The following is a 21,259-nucleotide window of genomic DNA, read 5'->3' as shown; positions in this document are numbered from 1 at the left end:
CTGGTGGTACTGGTGGATGTCCATCCGGCCCGGTGGCGAGTACTCACCATCTGTGAGAGAATGAAACAACAGATGTTTACTTACCAGAATCAACAAATTCACACGACTAGAATTCAAGAATGTGGAATTTTTCCTAAAGGTTCTGCAGCCCCTCGAAGATAAGTACAGACGTCTCCGTACTGATCCGCAAGACTCTACTAAACCTACTCATGACTCGTGAGACCTATGTAATCTAGGACTCTGATACCAATCTGTCATGACCCAAAAACCTAACATGTTGTGATGGCGCTTATCGATGGTACTAGGCAAGCCGACTTTGCCAAAATACTCCAGTAGTTCAATAAAAGGTAGTTTAAAAAATTTTCATATAAAAAATCTTCATAAAAACCAAAGTTGAACTTAATATAGAATCAAAATGCGGAAAACCAGACCCAAACATCGGGGTGGCACTAAGTCATGAGCATCTAGATAACCAAACTAATACAACCAGTGTCTAAGTATCAATACAAGACAGAAAGAAATAGAAGGAGAGACAAGGTCCTGTGAACGCCGGCAACTACCTCGTAGTCTCCAGTACTCGATCGCGCCCGAACTCAGTGACCTCCGTGTTCAAACACACCAGGATCTGCACATGATGTATAGGGTGTAGCATGAGTACAACCAACTCAGCAAGTAACAGAAATAAAAATAAGGAACTGAGAAGCAGTGACGAGCTATACAATACAGTTCATTTTCAGTAATTCCAGCAAAGAGTAGACATGCTTTCAAATCCATCAGTTTAAGTCAAATTAGTTCTATATAGTTCAAGTTCATGTATTCCAGATATAAAATCTTTCAGAAAACTTTTCACAACAATGACAGATAGCAAACAATTGAAAAGCAGGAACAGCCTCTCAGGGCAACAATCACTCAACTCGTCACAACCGCTCAACCGCTAGACCTCAAACCCTCAACACTCACACTCAATGGGTACCCACGCTCACTGGGGGTGTGTATAGACTCCGGAGGGGCTCTTACAACCCAACCGCTATATTGCTGCAGTGTGCAGCCCGACCCAATACTGTTGCAGTGTGCAGCCCAATCCATATATTACTGTGGAGTGTATCTCGATCTAGGTACTGCTGCGGCGTGCAACCCGATCCAATATCATGGCCCAGAGTCTTGTTGCGGTGTGCAACCTGATCCAATATTTACTGCGGCGCACGGCCCGATCCATCATATCTCACACAGCTATCAACCTGGCACTCAGGCCCTATATCAGTCACTAGCCTTTCTAGCTTCACAATTATCACAACAACAACCCAAACAAAGACTATAACAAGAACAACTCAAATCATGGGAGAGAGCCGGGACAAAGTGCATAAGCAAACAATGACTGAGTATAAGATAGCAATTTAACAGTCAATGCAACAAGTTCACGACTGTTGTGGGTCCCAACAGGGTTTCCATATAACCTAAGCATAGTTTCTAACATGTAAGACAGTCAATAACTCGAAAACAAGAGTGAACAACTAATAACAAAGGTGTATTTGACTTTACAGTCTACCGGGACGGACCAAGTCATAATCTCACTCGGTACACGCTCACACGTCCATCACCCAACGTGTGTGTTACCTCTAAATATCAACATCATATGAATTTTTTCGGTATTTCATACCCTCAAGACCAGATTTAAAACTGTTACTTACCTCAAACCAAGCAAAAATCCTACTCCGTGATGCCCTTGCCTCCCAAATCGGCCTCCAAATATCGGGGTGTCACTAAGTCATGAGCATCTAGATAACCAAACTAATACAACCACTGTCTAAGTATCAATACAAGACAGAAAGTAATATAGAAGGAGAGACAAGGTCCTGCGGACGCCGGCAGCTACCTCGTAGTCTCCGGTACTCGATCGCTCCCGAACTCAGCGACCTCCGTGATCAAACACAGCTGGATCTGTACATGAAGTGCAGGGTATAGCATGAGTACAATCAACTCAGGAAGTAACAGAAATAAATAAGGAACTGAGAAGTAGTGACGAGCTATACAATACAGTTCATTTTTAGTAATTCCAGCAAAGAGTAGACATGCTTTCAAATCCATCAGTTTAAGTCAAATCAGTTCTATACAGTTCAAGTTCATGTATTTCAGATATAAAATCTTTCGAAAAACTTTTCACAACAATGACAGATAGCAGCTAAGTACAACAATAATTGAAAAGCAAGAACAGCCTCTCAGGGCAATAGTCACTCAACTCGTCACAACCGCTCAACAACTCGACCCTCAACCCTCAACACTTATACTCAATGTGCACCCGCGCTCACTGGGAGTGTGTACAGACTCCAGAGGGGCTCCTACAGCCCAAGCACTATATTGTTGCAGTGTTCCATTCAATGGGTACCCGCGCTCACGGGGGGTATGTACAGACTCCAGAGGGGATCCAACAGCCCAAGCGTTATATTGCTGTGGCGTGCACCCCGACCCAACACTACTGCCGCGTGTACCCCGACCCAACACTGCTGCAGTGTGTAGCCCGATCCATATCTTAATGCAGCGTGCAGCCCGAACCAATATCATGGCCCGAAGGCTTGTTGTGGTGTGCAACCTTATCCAACATTTACTGCTGTGCGCAACCCGATCCATCATATCTCACACAACTATCAACCTGGCACTCAGGCCCTATATCAGTCACTAGCCTTTCCAGTGATGTTTGGCATATTTCGATATGTGTTGATGTTACTTTACCCATGTTTTAACCGCTTTTTGATGCTATTTGATCTTTAAAATGCCCAACATGGTTTAATTATTAGTTTTATGACTAATTGAGTTGTGTGTGATGAATTAGGGTGTTTGGAGTACAAAAATATAAAGAAAAGGTGCTCTAGGTAGAGGAAGAGGGGTTGGATTTCGTGCACCCTTAGCAGTGAAGTCGGCCCATAGCATCCGCCATAGCATCCGCACCTAGGCAAAGCTGAGAAGGAGGAACAAAGGGTGGATGCGACGCATCCACCCTAGCATGCGAAGCTGAGAAGTGGAGGACGAGGTGGATGCGACGCATCCACCCCAGCATCAATCCCTGTAGCCAAGTCGGATTAGGAATAGGAGAACTTTGGCCCACGACTTTTGTACGCAATATATAAGCTAAAAACGCCTCTTTTAGGGCATCTAACATATTGGGAAGAGGAAAAAAAGCCACGACAAAGCTGTGGAGGCCGGAATTCACCAAGTTCCATCTTTCTCCCACCAAACTTAGTAATTTTTATGTTTCTTTGTATGATTTGTTGTTTGGCTACCATGTCTATATGGAGCTAAACTTCACGTTCTAGGGTTGTGGTTCTTTCATGACTATTGTTATTCGAATATTGATTTTGACTTCTTGATTTATCATATTAGTTTATTTATTCAATCTTGCACTTAATTATTTAATTGTTTGATCACCAATTGAATATTATCTACGAATCTAGAATTGAACTCGAAAGTGGGAATTCTATATTGCATATAGGATTGAGTAGGGCAAGTTCTTGAACTCGGGCATCGGGGAACGGATTCGTGGTTAGGATAGACATATACCTAATTGCCTTGCTTGGTTGATTTACAGGAATTATAAATGCGTTCTTGTTGATTCTAACTCCATAGACATATAGGCGTTAGGTTAGCTTGAATAGGCGAGTAAGAACTCGACAGATTCTTATGAGCATTAACCTTGTCAACCAATAAGCTAGATAAATTAGTCGGTCAATTCAATTGAAGAATACAATAGGATTGTTAGATAGACCATAACCCTAGATCGTTTTCATTACATTGATATCATTAAAATCTGCTCTTTCTCTGTTCAAAGTTTATTATTTATATTTTTCTTATTTAATTAGTTTAGAATAAAATATTTTTAGATTTAATTCTTGTTTAGATAATTGGGATAGTCTAATTTAGTTAATAGTTAATCATAAGTCCTCGTGGGTTCGACATCCGACTTTTAGTCACTTTATTACTTGACGACCGCGTATACTTGCGTGAGTGTGTTTGGTCGCAACAAGTTTTTGGCGCCGTTGCCGGGGACTTAGAAATTTGCTATTTTTCTAGATTAGACATTTTTTTTATCTATTCATGTTTTTTTTATTATTTTATTTTAGTTAGTATTTTTTATTTATTTTAGCATGGCATCTTGGAATAAAAATTGTTCGAATGATGGTTATTCTTATTTTGATGATCCTTGTCCATATTGTGGAGGACCCCACTGGTGAAAAAATTGTCAGAATGTTCCCAGGAGCGAGTTGTGCGCACAATCTCAATCCTTTGAGTGGAATATTTGTAATATGTGTGGTGGTCAAGATGGCCATTGGGATGGTTGTCCTAATTTTGTTCATCCTTCTCTGAGCCCTTATTATGATCTTTCTAATGATATTTCTGAGTTTGATAGGGGCAATGAAGTGCAGGATATGGAGCCTGATGCATATATTAGGGATATTCTGAGGCAAGTAGCAGAGCAACAGGATGAACTCAAAAAAGATATGAAAAGAATGAGGGCAGCAATCACAAGAATGAAGGCCAATATGGAAGAATTGAATGAAGAGAGCGAGTACCAGCAAGAGAAAATTTTTGAAAAAGAGGAGATTTTGAGCCAAACTTGGCTGGCAGAACAGGCTGAAAAGTTAGAAATATATGAAGCTCAACATGAGGAACTTACTGATGGGATGAGACACTTTATAGAGGGAAGATCTAAACTGGGACAAGGGATCTATAAATTTGTCACTACTATTCACGACTTGCAAGATAAATTAAATGCAAAGGTTGTTGCGTCTATCGCCCAACAAAATAGTAATGAGTTGTCAGAAGCTGAAAAGGAGCTTATACGCCAAATTGAGGAGCTAAAAGTGGAGAGCCAATCATTCGAGCATATTTCTGTTGATGATGCCCATGTTGAGAAAAGTACACTAGAGCCATGCGAGGTAGCAGATAATGTTATATTTGAAGACTCTAATGTGTGCACATATGAGGATATAAATAGTAATACAATTCTAAAGTTGGGGCGTGTTGGTCCTCATTCTAAACATTTTTCGACATTGTATTTGGATGATGACATGGAAATCGAGTCATCTAAGCCTTTGGAGGAGTCAATGGAAGAGGAACATGATGCCTATATTTTTGAATTTGTCATGCCAAAAAGCAAAAAATACATTCCTCATCTAAAGGCCGAGAAGTGTAGAGTGAAAAATTTATTACTTGGCCTGGTTATCTTTGTAGCCCCACCACTGGAGCATAGCCGCAAACTGGATGCCATGTTAGGGGCTCAATTCATAAGTTCGAGGTGGAGGCAAAAAGTGGTTCACGTCGTGCCGCTACGTTAAATCAGGCGCTTGTTGGGAGGCAACCCAGCGTTACTGCTTTCTTTTATTTTTGTTTACTTTTTATTTTATTTTATTTTTATTATTTTATAGTATTTATTTTTGTTTTGTAGGATTATGAGCATAGGAAGCAAAGCCATTAGAAGAGTGCAAAAGCGAGCTAGATGGTGAGGACTAAGTGTGGGGTGCCCACACAAAGGACGATGCCTGGGGGAAGTCTGAGTACCTCGTGAGCCGCTATTGCTTCGGCCTTTGGCCTACCAGGGAGTCTCGTTTACCCTCTTATTATTTATAATGTGCATTGAGGACATTGCAAAATTTTAAGTGTGGGGTGAGGAGATCGTTTGGATGAGTTTCTGTGCTATTTTAGCTTAGTTGTAGTACTCATTCTTAAGTGTAGTAGCTTTTGTGAAAAAAAAAAAAAAAAAAAAGAAATTAAAAAAAAAAAACGAAAAAGTAGAAAAATTGGACTTTTCCCGACGATTGATCTCCTAGACAGTTTTCTTGAGGGATTAAAGTCTAAACAAAAATTCAAAATATGTCTTTTAGCTTTCTTTAGGTAGTAATAATCCCCTGTGGTTTTTCTTTGTGCCTCGGTTCTTTTCCATGGGATGTAGTTTGAACCGGGTAGTTTTTTTCTTTCCGAGTAGATTAGGAATTTAGGGAATAAAAGGAGCAAGAATGATGAACCTAGGCGCCCTTGACTTGTTTGATAGTAACATATTTATGCTTTGGCATGTGTAGTATCTTCTGTATGATTTGAATTTATTGATGATGCCTTGTTAAATTGGATAGCATGTTTTGTGGCGCCTATTTCTCATTTTCTTGACTTATGTTCACCTTGTGTTTAATACTTAATATCTCGTGGCTCCGTGAATACTTGCATTACTTGAGAGTCGGAATGTGATCGTCCTTAGTGAGTCATGTGCCATGTGTGGTGAGGTTTTTTGTGTTGTCCATGTATTGTACTTGTGTCTAGAACTTGCCCGGTATGTGAGTTGAAGCGAAATTTTAGGTGATGCTCGGTTTGAAAAATGATTTTAGGATTTCTTTGATCTTTTTGAGCTTATTGCTTATCACAAATAAAATCTATCCCTAGTTAACCCTTTTGAGCTTGTAGACCTTTTATTTGGTACCCACATTACAAGCCTATACCCTTTTTATTCTTAATTGACATTGTTTTGATCCTTTTACCTCTTAAAGCACTTTAATTGTTAGATGAGCGCTAAAAGAAGTAAGAAGGGACTAAGTGTGGGGTGACTTTTGAGTGGAACCAATGAAAGAAAGAAGGGTGCACTTATTTTGTAAAATAATACACCACTAGCGGAAATTGAAAGAAAGAAAAATATAAATGAATAAATTGTTGTCTTGTTCTTGCTAGTGGGTATGAATTAAATGAATAAATTGTTGTCTTGTTCTTGCTAGTGGGTATGAATTAAAGTAGTGCTTAAAGAAAGAGGAAATATTGTTTGGAGTGATATTATTGGTGAAATTGAAAGGGTGTTGAAGAATTCGCGCTTAAGTTATTTGATGATGTGTTAAAGTGCTTAGGAGGGTGAGTCACTATTCCTTAAATATATCCTACCCGTCCCTTAGCCCACATTACAACCATGAAAAAGTCCTAATTGATTTTAGATCGAGCGAGCTTACATTAGTAGAGATTTACATTAAGGGCAAGCCTATGGTACCAATTACATGCATGTGACTTCTTTTGTGAGAGTGAGCAATTTTCTTTGTGAGCATGAGATTCGAATGTGTGGATTGATTTTACTCTCTCTGCTTTTGTTGTGAGGGCACATGGTTTCACGAGGGATAGGTAACGTTATTAGACTTCTCTATGATGTTGGTTGTTCAAGCCATGAGTGCATTGTGACATTGAGTCGGTTTTTGAGGCTAGGATTGTTGTGAGCATGTTGTCTTTGTTCGAATATTTTTAAAGAATGGCATAAGTAAAGGGAAGGGTATGTGATGCATAGCCTAGAGCCTAATTGTTGCAAATAACCACGGTCATAGGTGCAGTGTGCTTTGAATGATAAGAGCTTAATTTTGTTTCGTCTACTATAGGATGGTTTGTTCGAGGACGAACAAAGGTTTAAGTGTGGGGTAGTGATGTTTGGCATATTTCGATATGTGTTGATGTTACTTTACCCATGTTTTAACCGCTTTTTGATGCTATTTGATCTTTAAAATGCCCAACATGGTTTAATTATTAGTTTTATGACTAATTGAGTTGTGTGTGATGAATTAGGGTGTTTGGAGTACAAAAATATAAAGAAAAGGTGCTCTAGGTAGAGGAAGAGAGGTTGGATTTCGTGCACCCTTAGCAGTGAAGTCGGCCCATAGCATCCGCCATAGCATCCGCACCTAGGCAAAGCTGAGAAGGAGGAACAAAGGGTGGATGCGACGCATCCACCCTAGCATGCGAAGCTGAGAAGTGGAGGATGAGGTGGATGCGACGCATCCACCCCAGCATCAATCCCTGTAGCCAAGTCGGATTAGGAATAGGAGAACTTTGGCCCACGACTTTTGTACGCAATATATAAGCTAAAAACGCCTCTTTTAGGGCATCTAACATATTGGGAAGAGGAAAAAAAGCCACGACAAAGCTGTGGAGGCCGGAATTCATCAAGTTCCATCTTTCTCCCACCAAACTTAGTAATTTTTATGTTTCTTTGTATGATTTGTTGTTTGGCTACCATGTCTATATGGAGCTAAACTTCACGTTCTAGGGTTGTGGTTCTTTCATGACTATTGTTATTCGGATATTGATTTTGACTTCTTGATTTATCATATTAGTTTATTTATTCAATCTTGCACTTAATTATTTAATTGCTTGATCACCAATTGAATATTATCTACGAATCTAGAATTGAACTCGAAAGTGGGAATTCTATATTGCATATAGGATTGAGTAGGGCAAGTTCTTGAACTCGGGCATCGGGGAACGGATTCGTGGTTAGGATAGACATATACCTAATTGCCTTGCTTGGTTGATTTACAGGAATTATAAATGCGTTCTTGTTGATTCTAACTCCATAGACATATAGGCGTTAGGTTAGCTTGAATAGGCGAGTAAGAACTCGATAGATTCTTATGAGCATTAACCCTGTCAACCAATAAGCTAGATAAATTAGTCGGTCAATTCAATTGAAGAATACAATAGGATTGTTAGATAGACCATAACCCTAGATCGTTTTCATTACATTGATATCATTAAAATCTGCTCTTTCTCTGTTCAAAGTTTATTATTTATATTTTTCTTATTTAATTAGTTTAGAATAAAATATTTTTAGATTTAATTCTTGTTTAGATAATTGGGATAGTCTAATTTAGTTAATAGTTAATCATAAGTCCTCGTGGGTTCGACATCCGACTTTTAGTCACTTTATTACTTGACGACCGCGTATACTTGCGTGAGTGTGTTTGGTCGCAACAGCTTCACAATTATCACAACAACAGCCCAAACAAAGACTATAACAAGTACAAATCAATTAGTGGGAGAGAGCCAGGACAAAGAGCATAAGCAAATAATGACTGAGTACAAGACAACAATTTAATAGTCAATGCAATAAGTTCACGATCGCTGTGGGTCCCAACAGGGTTTCCATATAACCTAAGCATGGTTTCTAACATGTAAGACAGTCAATAACTCGAAAACAAGAGTGAACAAGTAATAGGAAAGGTGTATTTGACTTTACAGTCTACCGGGATGGACCAAGTCTCAATCCCACTCGGTGCACGCTCACACGTCCGTCACCCAACGTGTGCGTCACCTCTAAATATCAACATGATATGAATTTTCTCGGGGTTTCATACGCTCAAGACCAGATTTAAAGCTGTTACTTATCTCAAACCAAGCAAAACTCCTACTCCGCGATGCCCTTGCCTCCCAAATCGGCCTCCAAACTCTCTGAATCTATTCACAATCAGTACAATACCATCAATATACGCTAATGGAATGAATTTCACAAGAAAAACTATCAAATTAGCCCAAAATCCCGAAATCGGCTTAAACCCGGCACCCGGGCCCATGTCTCGAATTCCGGGAAAATTTACAAAACTAGAAAGTCCATTCACTCACGATTCTATACATACAAAATTTATCAAAATCCGACATCATTTGGTCCCTGAAATCCTTAAATTAAACTCTTCAAAATCCCAAGCCCTAACCCCTCATTTCACTTCAAAAAACCTACTAATTAATGATGAACAAAGCCATAGATTCACGAAATTTATACCATTATGGGTTAGAATCACTTACCCCAACGTTTCTCCTTGAAAACCTTCGAAAACTCGCCTCACTCCCGAGTTTCTCAAGTCTAAAAATTGAAAATGAAAGACAAAACCTCGAGCTGAAGCTTTCTGCCAAACAATATCACACATGCGGCCCCTTTTTTCGCTTGCGATGCCGCACCTGCGGAATTTCCATCGCAGGTGCGAAACTCCCTTATGATCCCAGGTTCCACATCTGCGGTGAACCTTTCACACCTACGCTTGCGCACCTGCGCGTAACACTCCGCATCTGTGAAGCCAGTGGTTTTCCTCCCTTCTGCATCTGTGCTCCAGGTCTCGCACATGCGGGCTCGCAGATGTGATAGCCTTCTCGCACCTGCGCATCCTTCCTAGCCCAGCACTGTCCGCACCTGCGAACTCCCACGCGCACCTGCGACCTCGCACCTGCGGCTCCGCCCTCCGCAGGTGCGGAAATATCAGTAGTAACAGCCTAAGCTGCATTTTTCAACTTCAAACAATCCGTTAACCACCCAGAATCACTCCGAGCCCCTCGGGACCTTAACCAAATATACTAACAAGTCATATAATAACATATATACTTAGTCGAACCTTCGAAACACTCAAAATAACATCAAAATACCAAATTACCCTCGGATTCAAGCCTAAGAATTTCTAAACTTCCAAATTCGACAACCGATGCTGAAACCAACTAAACCACGTCCGAATGACCTCAAATTATGCACACACGTCACAAATGGCACTACGAACCTATTCCAACTTCCGAAATTCCATTCGGATCCCGATATCAAATTTTTCACTGCCGACCAAAATTGCCAAATTTCCAACTTTCGCCAATTCAAGCCTAATTCTACTACGGACCTCCAAGTCATATTCCGGACGCGCTCCTAAGTTCAAAATTACCTAACGGAACTAACGAAACCATACAAATTCAAATTCGAGATCGTTTACACATAGGTCAACATCCAGTTGATTTTTCCAACTTAAACTTCTACTTTAGAGACCAAGTGTCTCAATCCACTCCGAAACCACTCCGGACCCGAACCAACTAACCCGGTATATCATAACATAGTTGAAAAGCACTAAAGGAAGCAGAAATGGGAGAAACAGGGCTATAACTCTTGAAACGACCGGTCGGATCGTTACACCGGCCGAGTCGTTACATATAGCTTCAGCGCACGGGCTAATGCATGTGCATTATTACATGTACCAGTGTATATATGGATTAATTACAACATCAGTTGCTCTAAAAGATAAAAATTTACCTCTATAGATTATATTGGCATTGTGTTAGAAAGGTTGAAATTTTTCCAAAAAAAAATCTTTTGTTTCAGACAAATGATTTTCAATTAAATGCAAAAATAAAAAGTTTTCTAGTTCTCAAAAAAATGGAAAACTTATTCAAAATAACTTTTAGATTCTTTTCTTTCTGCAAAAAGTAAAATTATAAGTTTCTGATGTTTAGTTGAAAAATAAATTTTGTTAGACACCATTTTTTTATAAAATCTTTTTTTAACTTTCTCGACCAATAGTCACTTATGAAATTGAGGGAAAAAAATAACAATGAAATAATACTTTCGTATACATTATGGAGAGTATGAAGTGTAAACTAAATATAAGATTTTCTCTTCATATATAATGAAAAAAGAAAGGTATATTCAATGAAAATTAATTTGATGCTTAAAGTTTTGGAAAAATAAATAGAAACGTGGGTTCAGGAAGAGTAGGAAACTCTGTATGCATAAAGGGCCCAAGCTAGCCCTTAACTATTAGAACTAGTATAAAATTATCCTCGATCCACCTATTGAGCCAAATTTACTCCTACCATTAAAGTTTTGGCTCGTTCCTACCTTTTAATCTAATACCCAAAAATAAATTAGAAAATACTGCAAATTTATATTGTGTGTCACTTTTCTATTGGACTAACTTAAACCCCATTCACAATTCTTTCTAACCCACCCATATATCCTATCTCATTGGACCAACCCGACCCAAATGAGATTCACTCACCACCATCATTCACTAAACCATCTCTGTCATTTTTCGCCACCTCTTCTCCACCAAATTCAACAAAAAAAAAAATGATAAAGAGAACTAATTTTTCTTTGTTGTATGGGGTAAAATTGGTTGATAACAGGTGGCCAAATGGTAAGATGACACGTGGAGTCGAAGATAGACAAAAGACGAGTTGGGAAACAACTAGTACTGAATGTGGCGTGTGTGACCGGTACCCCATAGATTTCGAAGGGAACGTAGTCGGCGGTAGAAGTTCAAAGATTTTCCATCGGATAGCATTCAATGAGGGAATATTCGCTAGCGTTAGAGAATATTGGCATTCAAGGAATGCCGTTACATACTCATCAATGGCCCTTTTATTATCATTTAAAGAGGAGCTTAATCCTAGGATCTGGTTTCCCGAGGTAGAACTCTAAATAGTGGGATTAACAACCATTGTAGACACTTGAAACACTTTGTAGGCAAAAGTATACTATTTTTCTCTCCTACTTTACTATTTAGCTCTCAATATAATAGTTTCATCATTGCTTTATCTTTATTTTTACTTTTGCTCTCAAAAAGCCTGAGTTCAGAACAAGACTTATTGTCTTCTTTAATTTCAATCGCTAAATCTTAATTTCAATCTTATTTCTTTATCTTTTTGAGTCAAATCGATTTGCTTATCTATAAGTAACGTTACAAATTCAATTGTACCGTTTTACAGGTAAACAGTTTGGCGCCCACCGTGGGGCATAGACAGTTGCGTAATTTCTTTGATCCATACATTTATTACTAACAAGTTTCAATTCTTTTTTCAGAAAAAATGAGATATGGCAGCTAACGATGTCAACAACGCATACAACGTTGAACCACGCATTGAACGGGAAGAATTGTCCTAGCGTGATGACTCGATCAGCGACACTCATAACTAATGTGATGGAACAACCCCAGTTCATGAAGGAAAGTATCCTCAGCATGTGCGGGAACCAATTCAGGATGATGCGGAGGAGGAATATGTCGTAGAAACAGTCAAACTCCTGAGGGAACAGTAGAGAACAATCATGGATCACTTCTTGAGCCAAGATCGGGTGATGACGGAATTGAAACAAGCATTGACGGGTGCTTCCAAAAATGCAAACGTAAGGGGTCCAATCCCTCCTAGTGTTTCCATAAATCAAACGACTCAGAGAATTGATAACAACACCCCAAGGGGCAAAGTCATTTTCAACGAGGCCAGAGGGACCGATAGCGGATCAGAGAACAACAACGGAAGCAATCCTTTCAAAACTGAGCTCATGAGATTCATGAGATAAATAAATGAACAAATGGATCATAATGCAAAAGTGTTCTACGCTCGGATGGATAAGATCCCAGGCGCATCACCAGTGCTAAAGGGTCTAGATTCGATGTAATGACCTAGCCAGACATTTTGAGAGTAATAGCCCCGATTCCCTATTTACTACTTTCCCCGTATCATCTTATGCTTATGTGACTTTTCGGGAGGTTTTGTTCTTGGTTTCGGAGTGATTTGGGACACCTAGTCCCTAAAACAGAAGTTTAAAGTTCTAGGATTTTGACCGTAGTTGAAACTATGTGAAGATGACTCTGGAATGGAGTTTTGTTGGTTCCCTTAGCTCCGTTGGATTAATTTGGATTTAGGAGCGTGTCCGGGTTGTGAATTGGAGGTCCGTAGCTGAATTAGGCTTGAAATGGCGAAAGTTAAATTTTTGGGAAGTTTGACGAAAAGTAGACTTTTTGATATTGGGGTCGGATTCTGATTCCGGAAGTTGTAGTAGGTCCGCAATGCCGAATATGACTTGTGTGAAAAATTTGAGGTCAATCGGACGTAATTCAATAGGTTTCGGCATTAGTTGTAGAAGTTTGAAGTTTCAAAGTTTATTAAGCTTTAATTGGGGTGTGATTCATGTTTTTGTTATTGTCTGATGTGATTTGAGGGCTCGAATAAGTTTGTATGGAATTTTAGGATTTGTTTGTATATTTAGTTGAGGTCCCGGGTGCCTCGGGTGGATTCTGGTTAATTTGACGGGTAAGAAAGGCATTGGTTTGGGCCTTATCGTCAGGCCAGTATGGTGCTGGGAGTTGAAGCATATCTATAGCTATCCGGGGTATGGGTCTGTTCATCCATATAAGTCCCCAAGTTTGGTTGAAAGACCAGAAGAATCCCTGATTTAATTTGTATCTTTGTAGGACCTATAGTCATTCTAGCTGGGCCTGTGGCCATTTATTTGAGTTTGTATTATTTTATTGGACCTGTAATAATTTGTAATGATAGATAATGGGGAGTTAATGAAAGTTGGGGCGGGGGGGGGGGGGGCTGGGAATACTTTAATCACGTATGAAAGGGTAGAAAACATGCATATAAGATCTAAATGCTTTATTTGCTACTTGCTCAACATGCTCTATTTCTATGTGTTATTAGACAGCATGCCTATAGGATCTCGTTTGAGTAATCAAGAACTATTTACATTGATACCTCTTGCAATTATGTGGCTTACCTAGAAATGTCACGACCCGAAATTCTCCCCCCGGGACCGTGATGACGCCTAACATTTCACTTGCTAGGCAAGCCAACGTTAGATATAGTTATTAACCATTTTTAATAATTCAAATCAAAAGTAAACCGATAAGCTAAATAATGTGAAATAAAGTAGTTAAATCTGATACACGACGACAGCCAAATACAAATCCCAGGACTGGTGTCACAAGTTCACGAGCGTCTAGAATACTACAAATAAAAGTCTGAATGAAAGCATAACTGTCTGAAATGAAATTAACAGCTAAAGTAATGTAGAAGGGGAATTTAGGGATGCGAACGCCGTGCAACTATACCTCAGGTCTCCGTCAAGCACCGGATCCGAGCAATCTACTGACCGCGACTAGGACCGACTCCAAAATCTGCACAAGAAGTGCAGAGTATAGTATGAGTACAACCGACCCCATATACTCTGTAAGTTCCGAGCCTAACCTCAACGAAGTAGTGACGAGGCTAAGGCGGGTCACTTACAATAACCTGTACGCAGTATAATAATAATAATATGAAAGGAAAATAGGCAATGACGGCAAATCAGTCAACTAATGAAAACAAACTCAATCCTCGAAATCAGTGAATCCAGAAATATAAGTCCTCAAAATCTCATATGAAAATACGGAAAGCTAACACAATACAACAATGAGTACAACACACACAATCCGTTGCGGCGCGCAACCCGATCCCACCACACACACACACACACACAATCCTCCCTTATTTCACCATATCAATATCAAGAATCACATATAATATCCGGTGCGGCGCGCAATCCGATCCTACCATATAATCAGAATCAATATCATAATCATCCCTTATTTCACCATATCAATATCAAAATCACATATAAAATTCCTTACGGCACGCAACCCGATCCCACCATATTAATATCAAATCCTCCCTTACTCCACCATATCACAACCGTTGCAGCGTGCAACCTGATCCATAAAAAAATTCAATAAATGTAATCAATCCAACAACTCAATTCACAAGAATCTCTACAATTAAAGAATATGAAAGCAAATCAATAAAGGAACCCCGTACCAAATCAAGGAATGCTACCTCGCTCTAATGTGAAGATGGTGAGATAATTAATGAAATACGAAAAAACATGGAAATAATTATTTTGACGGCGTATATACACTCGTCACCTCGCATATACGCCGTTATACACATAATTCTCATAACATATAGTTCAAAGGTCCCTAATTTCCTCAAATCAAGGTTAGACCCAACACTTACCTCGCTCCGCAAGCAAATCAAAGCTCAACCGGGGCCTTTCCTCTAAAGTTGGCCTCCAAACCAATCGAATCTAACCAAAATCTACTTAATATCAACAAACAATGTTAGAAAAATCAATTACAATACATAAAGTTAAGATCTTTACACTTTTCCCAAAAAGTCAACAAATGTCAACCTAGGCCCGCTTGGACAAAACCCGAGATTCGAACCAAACCCCAATTACCCATTCACCCCCGAGCCCGATTATGTGATTAGTTTTGAAATCCGACCTCCATTTGATGTCTAAATCTCAATTTTAAAAAAAAACCCGATTCTACTCAAATCCCTAATTTTTTTACCATAAAAGAGCATAAATTAAGGTTAGAAATCAATGGGTGTTGATGGAAATGGAAACAAACGAGTCAAAGTATACTAACCTACGAAGTGGTGATGAAATTTCTCTTCAAAATTGCCTCTAGGCCAAGCTCTAATGTGAAGATGGTGAAAAATGAAGAAAATCCCGTCTTTGGGATATTTTAAATCACTGGCGTCAGGTCTTCATCGCGTTCGCGAAGGACCTGACGTGATCGCGAAGCACTGCGACCCAAATGGCCTTCGCGTTCGCGAGGTGCTCTTCGTGTTTGCGATGGCTCTCCTCCCTGGCCATCACGTTCGTGGCCCTATGATCGTGTTCGCGTAGAACACTGCCCAGCTCCCCCAGAATCCCCATAAAGCTTCACGTTCGCAGAGGCACAGTCGCGTTCGCGAAGGGTAAGCCCCCCTCCACTTCACGTTCGCGATCAACACCTCGCATTCACGTAGAGGAAATCCTCCCTAGTCCCCAGCTACCCTTCGCGATCGCGAAGAAGGATACACCAGATATCAGCAGTTCTGAAAAACCAGCAATCCTTCAAGTCCGAAATGGTCCGTAGCCTATCCGAAACTTACCCGAGTCCCGCGGGCGCCAACCCAAACATGCACACAAGTGTAATAACATAATACAAAATTGCTCGCGCTATCAAAACACTAAAATAACACTTAGAACTACAAATCGGACATAAAAATGAATGATATTTTTAAAGAGACTCAAGAACATGCAAATTTACAACCGGACGTCCAAATCGCGTCAAATTAACTCCGTTTAGTACCAAATTTTGCAGACAAGTCATAAATAGCGAAATTGACCTATACCAAGTTCCTGAACTGAAATCCGAACCCGGTAGCAACCAAGTCATCCTACGGTCAAACTTAGAAATTCTTTTAGCCTCCAAATTACTAGTTTTCAACAAATTACGTTAAATCAAGTTAGGGACATCCAAAATCGATTTTGGGCATACGCCCAAGTCCCAAATCACGATACGGACCCACCGGGATCATCAAAATACTGATACGGGTTCGTTTATACAAAATGTTGACCATAGTCAACTCAAATAACTTTTAAGGCTAAATTTCACATTTTCATCAATGTTTTCACATAAAACATTTTCGGAAAAAGACACGGATTGCACACTTAAATCGAGGAAGGCTAAACGAAGCTATTCAAGGTTTCAGAAAATAGAAATGAAGGCTAAAACTAAAAATGACCTATCGGGTCATCACATTCTCCACCTCTAAAATAAACGTTCGTCCTCGAATGCATATTGAAAGATACCTGGACTGGTGAAAAGTTGTGGATATCTGCTCCGCATGTCCGACTCGGACTCCCACATGGCTGCATCGATCGGCTGACCTCTCCACTGCACTTGAACTGATGGTTAACTCTTAAACCTCAACTTACGGACTTGCCGGGCTAGAATGGCTACCGACCCCTTCTTATAAGTCAAATCCTTGTCCAATTGGATTGAGCAAAAATCTAACACATGGGACGGATCACCGTGATACTTCTGGAGCATAGACATATGGAACATCGGATGACTGCTGATAAACTAGGTGGCAATGCGAGCCTGTAGGCCACCTTACCCACTCTCTCAAGAATCTCAAAGGGTCCGATGTACCTAGGGCTCAACTTGCCCTTCTTTCCGAACCTTATCACACCCTTCATGGATGAAACCCAGAGCAATACCCTCTCTATCACCATGAATGCAATATCACGAACTCTATGGTCGGCATAACTCTTTTTTCTAGACTGACCTGTGCGAAGTCGATCCTAAATAATCTTGACCTTTTCCAACGCATCCTGAACCAAATCGGTACCCAACAACTGAGCTTCTCCCGACTCGAACCATCCAACTGGCGAACGACACCGCCTCCCGTATAATTCCTCGTAGGGAGCCATCTGAATACTCGACTAGTAGCTGCTATTGTAGGGAAACTTCGCAAGCAGAAAGAACTGATCCCAAGAGTACCTGAAATCCATAACGCAAGCGCGAAGCATATACTCCAATATTTAAATAGTGTGCTCGGACAGCCCATCCGTCTGGGGGTGAAATATTGTACTCAACTCAACTCGTGTGCCTAACTCATGCTGTACTGCCCTCCAGAAGTGCGAGGTGAACTGTGTACCTCGATCAGAAATGATGGACACGGGCACACCGTGAAGACGGACGATCTCGCGAATATAGATCTCTAGTAACCGCTCTGAAAAATAGGTAACTGCCACTGGAATGAAATGTGCCGACTTGCTCAACCTGTCCACAATGACCCATACCACATCAAACTTCTTCCGAGTTTGTAGGAGCCCAACAACAAAATCCATGCTAATACGCTCCCACTTCCACTCAGGAATCTCCGGCCTTTGAAGTAAACCACCAGGCCTCTGATGCTCATATTCTACTTGCTGACAATTTGGACACCGAGCTATATATGCAACTATATCCTTCTTAATTCTCCTCGACTAATAATGCTGCCATAAATCCTGATTCATCTTGGTGGCACCCGGATGAATGGAATACCGGGAACTGTGGGCCTCCTCAAGAATCAACTCATACAACCCATCCATATTGGGCACACAAATACGACCCTGCTTCCGCAAAACTCCATCATCTCCAATAGTAACCTACTTGGCACCACTGTGCTGCACCGTGTCCTCAAGGACAAGCAAATAGAGGTCATCATACTGACGCTCTCTGATGCGCTCATACAAAGAAGATCGAGAGATCGTGCAAGCTAGAACACGACTGGCTCCGAAATATCTAATCACATGAACTGATTGGCCAAAGCCTGGACATCTGATGCAAGCGGCCTCTCACCAACTGGAATATACGCAAGGCTACCCATGCTCACAGCCTTTCTACTCAAGGCATCGGCCACCACATTGGCTTCTCGGGGTGATACAAAATGGTGATATCATAGTCTTTCAATAGCTCCAACCACCTCCTCTGCCTCTAGTTGAGATCCTTTTGCTTGAACAAATAATGTAGACTCAAATGATCTGTGAATACCTCACACGACATGTCGTAAAGATAGTGCCTCCATCTTCAGCGCATGAACAATGGCTGCCAATTGTAGGTCATGAACATGGTAATTCCTCTCATGAACCTTCAACTGTCATGATGCGTATGCAATCACCCTGCCATCCTACATCAATACTGCACCAAGGCCAATACGAGATGCATCACAATACATCATGTAGGATACTGAACCTGGGGGCAACACCAACACTGGCGCCGTAGTCAAAGCAGTCTTGAGCTTCTGAAAGCTCAACTCACACTCATCGGACCACCTGAACGGAGCACCCTTCTGGGTCAATCTAGTCAATGGGGTTGCTATGGATGAAAACCCCTTCACGAACCAGTGATAATTACCCGCCAAACCTAAAATACTTCGAATCTCTATAGCTGAAGTAGGTCTAGGCCAGTTCTGAATTGCCTCGATCTTCTTAGGATCCATCTTAATGCCCTCTACAGATACAACATGCCCCAAAAAGGCAACCGAGTCTAACCAAAACTCACACTTTGAAAACATGGCATATAATTGACTATCCCTCAGAGTGTGAAGTACAATCTGAAGATGCTGCTCATACTCCTCTCGACTGCGGGATTAGATCAAGAATACAATCACAAAAGAATCCAAATAGGGCTTAAATACCTGGTTCATCAAATCCATAAATGCTGCTGGGGCATTTGTCAACCCAAATGACTTCACTAGGAACTCTTAATGCCCATACCGAGCCCGAAAAGCCGTCTTAAGGACATCTGATGCCCTAATCTTCAACTGATGGTAGCCAGACCTCAAATCAATCTTCAAAAACACCTTGGCACCCTGAAGCTGATCAAATAAGTCATCAATCCTCGGCAAAAGATACTTGTTCTTAATAGTGACTTTGTTCAACCGCCGATAGTCTATACACATCCTCATCGGACCATCTTTCTTCTTCACGAACAACATGGGCGCACCCCAGGGCGAGACACTAGGTCTAATGAATCCCTTATCAAGCAAATCTTGCAACCGTTCCTTCAATTCTTTCACCACCGGCAGGGCCATACGGTATGGGGGAATAGAAACGGGCTGAGTGCCCCAAGCCAAATCAATACATAAGTCAATATCTCTGTCGAGTGGCATCCCTAGTAGATCTACAGGAAACACCTCTGGAAACTCGCGCACAACAGGTACTGAATCCATGGAAGGAACGTACGCCCTCGAATCATGAACATAGGCCAAATAAGCTAGACATCCCTTCTCGACCATACGTCAAACCTTCACATAAGAAATAACTCTGCTGGTAGAATGACCAGGACTCCCTTTCCACTCTAATCAAGGCAACCCTGACAAGGCTAAGTTCACCGTCTTGGCGTGACAATCCAATATAACATGATAATGTGACAGCCAATCCATATCCAAGATAACATCAAAATCTACCATATCAAGAAGTAGAAGATCTACGCTAGTCTCAAGGCTCCCAATAGTAATCACACACGAGCGATAGACACGATGTACAATAATATAATCTCCCACAAGCGTGGACACATATACAAGAGCTCTCAAAGAATCACGAGGCATAACCAGATATAAAGCAAAATAGGATGACACGTAGGAATAAGTAGAGCCCGAATCAAATAGAACAGAAGAATCTCTATGGCAAACTGGAATAATACATGTGATAACGGCATCAGATGACTCGGCCTCAGGTCTAGCTAGGAATCCATAAAATTGGGGCTGAGCCCCACCATACTGACCTCCATCTCTGGGACGGCCTCTAGCTGGCTGGCCTTCACCTCTAACGACCTGACCTCTACCTCTAACGACCTGACCTCCACCTATGGCTGCCTGGCCCCTGCCTCTAGCTGGCTGAGCGGGCAGTGGAGCAGTCAGTGCTGGGACCATGGCATGAGAACTTTGCTATGGAATGCCTCTCAATAATCTTGGACAGAACCTCTTGATGTGACCAGTACCTCCACGGTCAAAACACCTATCCTACTGCTGTGGCTACTGAAGCTGAAGCTGACCCGAACGGGCCGGATAACCACGGTGATAGCTCTAAATCGGAGGCACACTGATAGGAGCTGATGGTGCACTATAGGTTGGCTGCCCAAAATGAGATACATAAGGACCACAACTCCCTAAAGCACTGTGAGATGCCTGAAGCACTGACTGAAATGGCCTGGGAGGATGCCCCTACCAAAAGTACCCTTTCCTCCAGATGAGGCACCATTGAGGCTATCGGAATGACGGGGCCTCTTATCAGACACCGACCCCCTCTCCTGAGAACGAACTATCTCGATCCATATGGCAATATCTACGAACCTCGAGAAAGTAATATCATCTGCAGTCTCCTCGGCCATCTGTAGCCTGCCTGCGGTAATCCTCTCTCAGTGTGACAGGGATGAACTTCTCTAGAAATAGCTGTGAAAACTGATCCCAGGTAAGTGCAGGCGAACCAGCTGGTCTAGTCAACATATAATCTCTCCACCACCTCTTGGCAGAACCAGTCATCTGAAACATTACAAAGTCGACCCCATTGGTCTCAACTATACCTATGTTG

Source organism: Nicotiana tomentosiformis, chromosome 11 (genome assembly GCF_000390325.3).
Source record: "Nicotiana tomentosiformis chromosome 11, ASM39032v3, whole genome shotgun sequence".
NCBI lineage: Eukaryota > Viridiplantae > Streptophyta > Magnoliopsida > Solanales > Solanaceae > Nicotiana > Nicotiana tomentosiformis.
Note: the sequence above shows the minus strand (reverse complement) of the source record.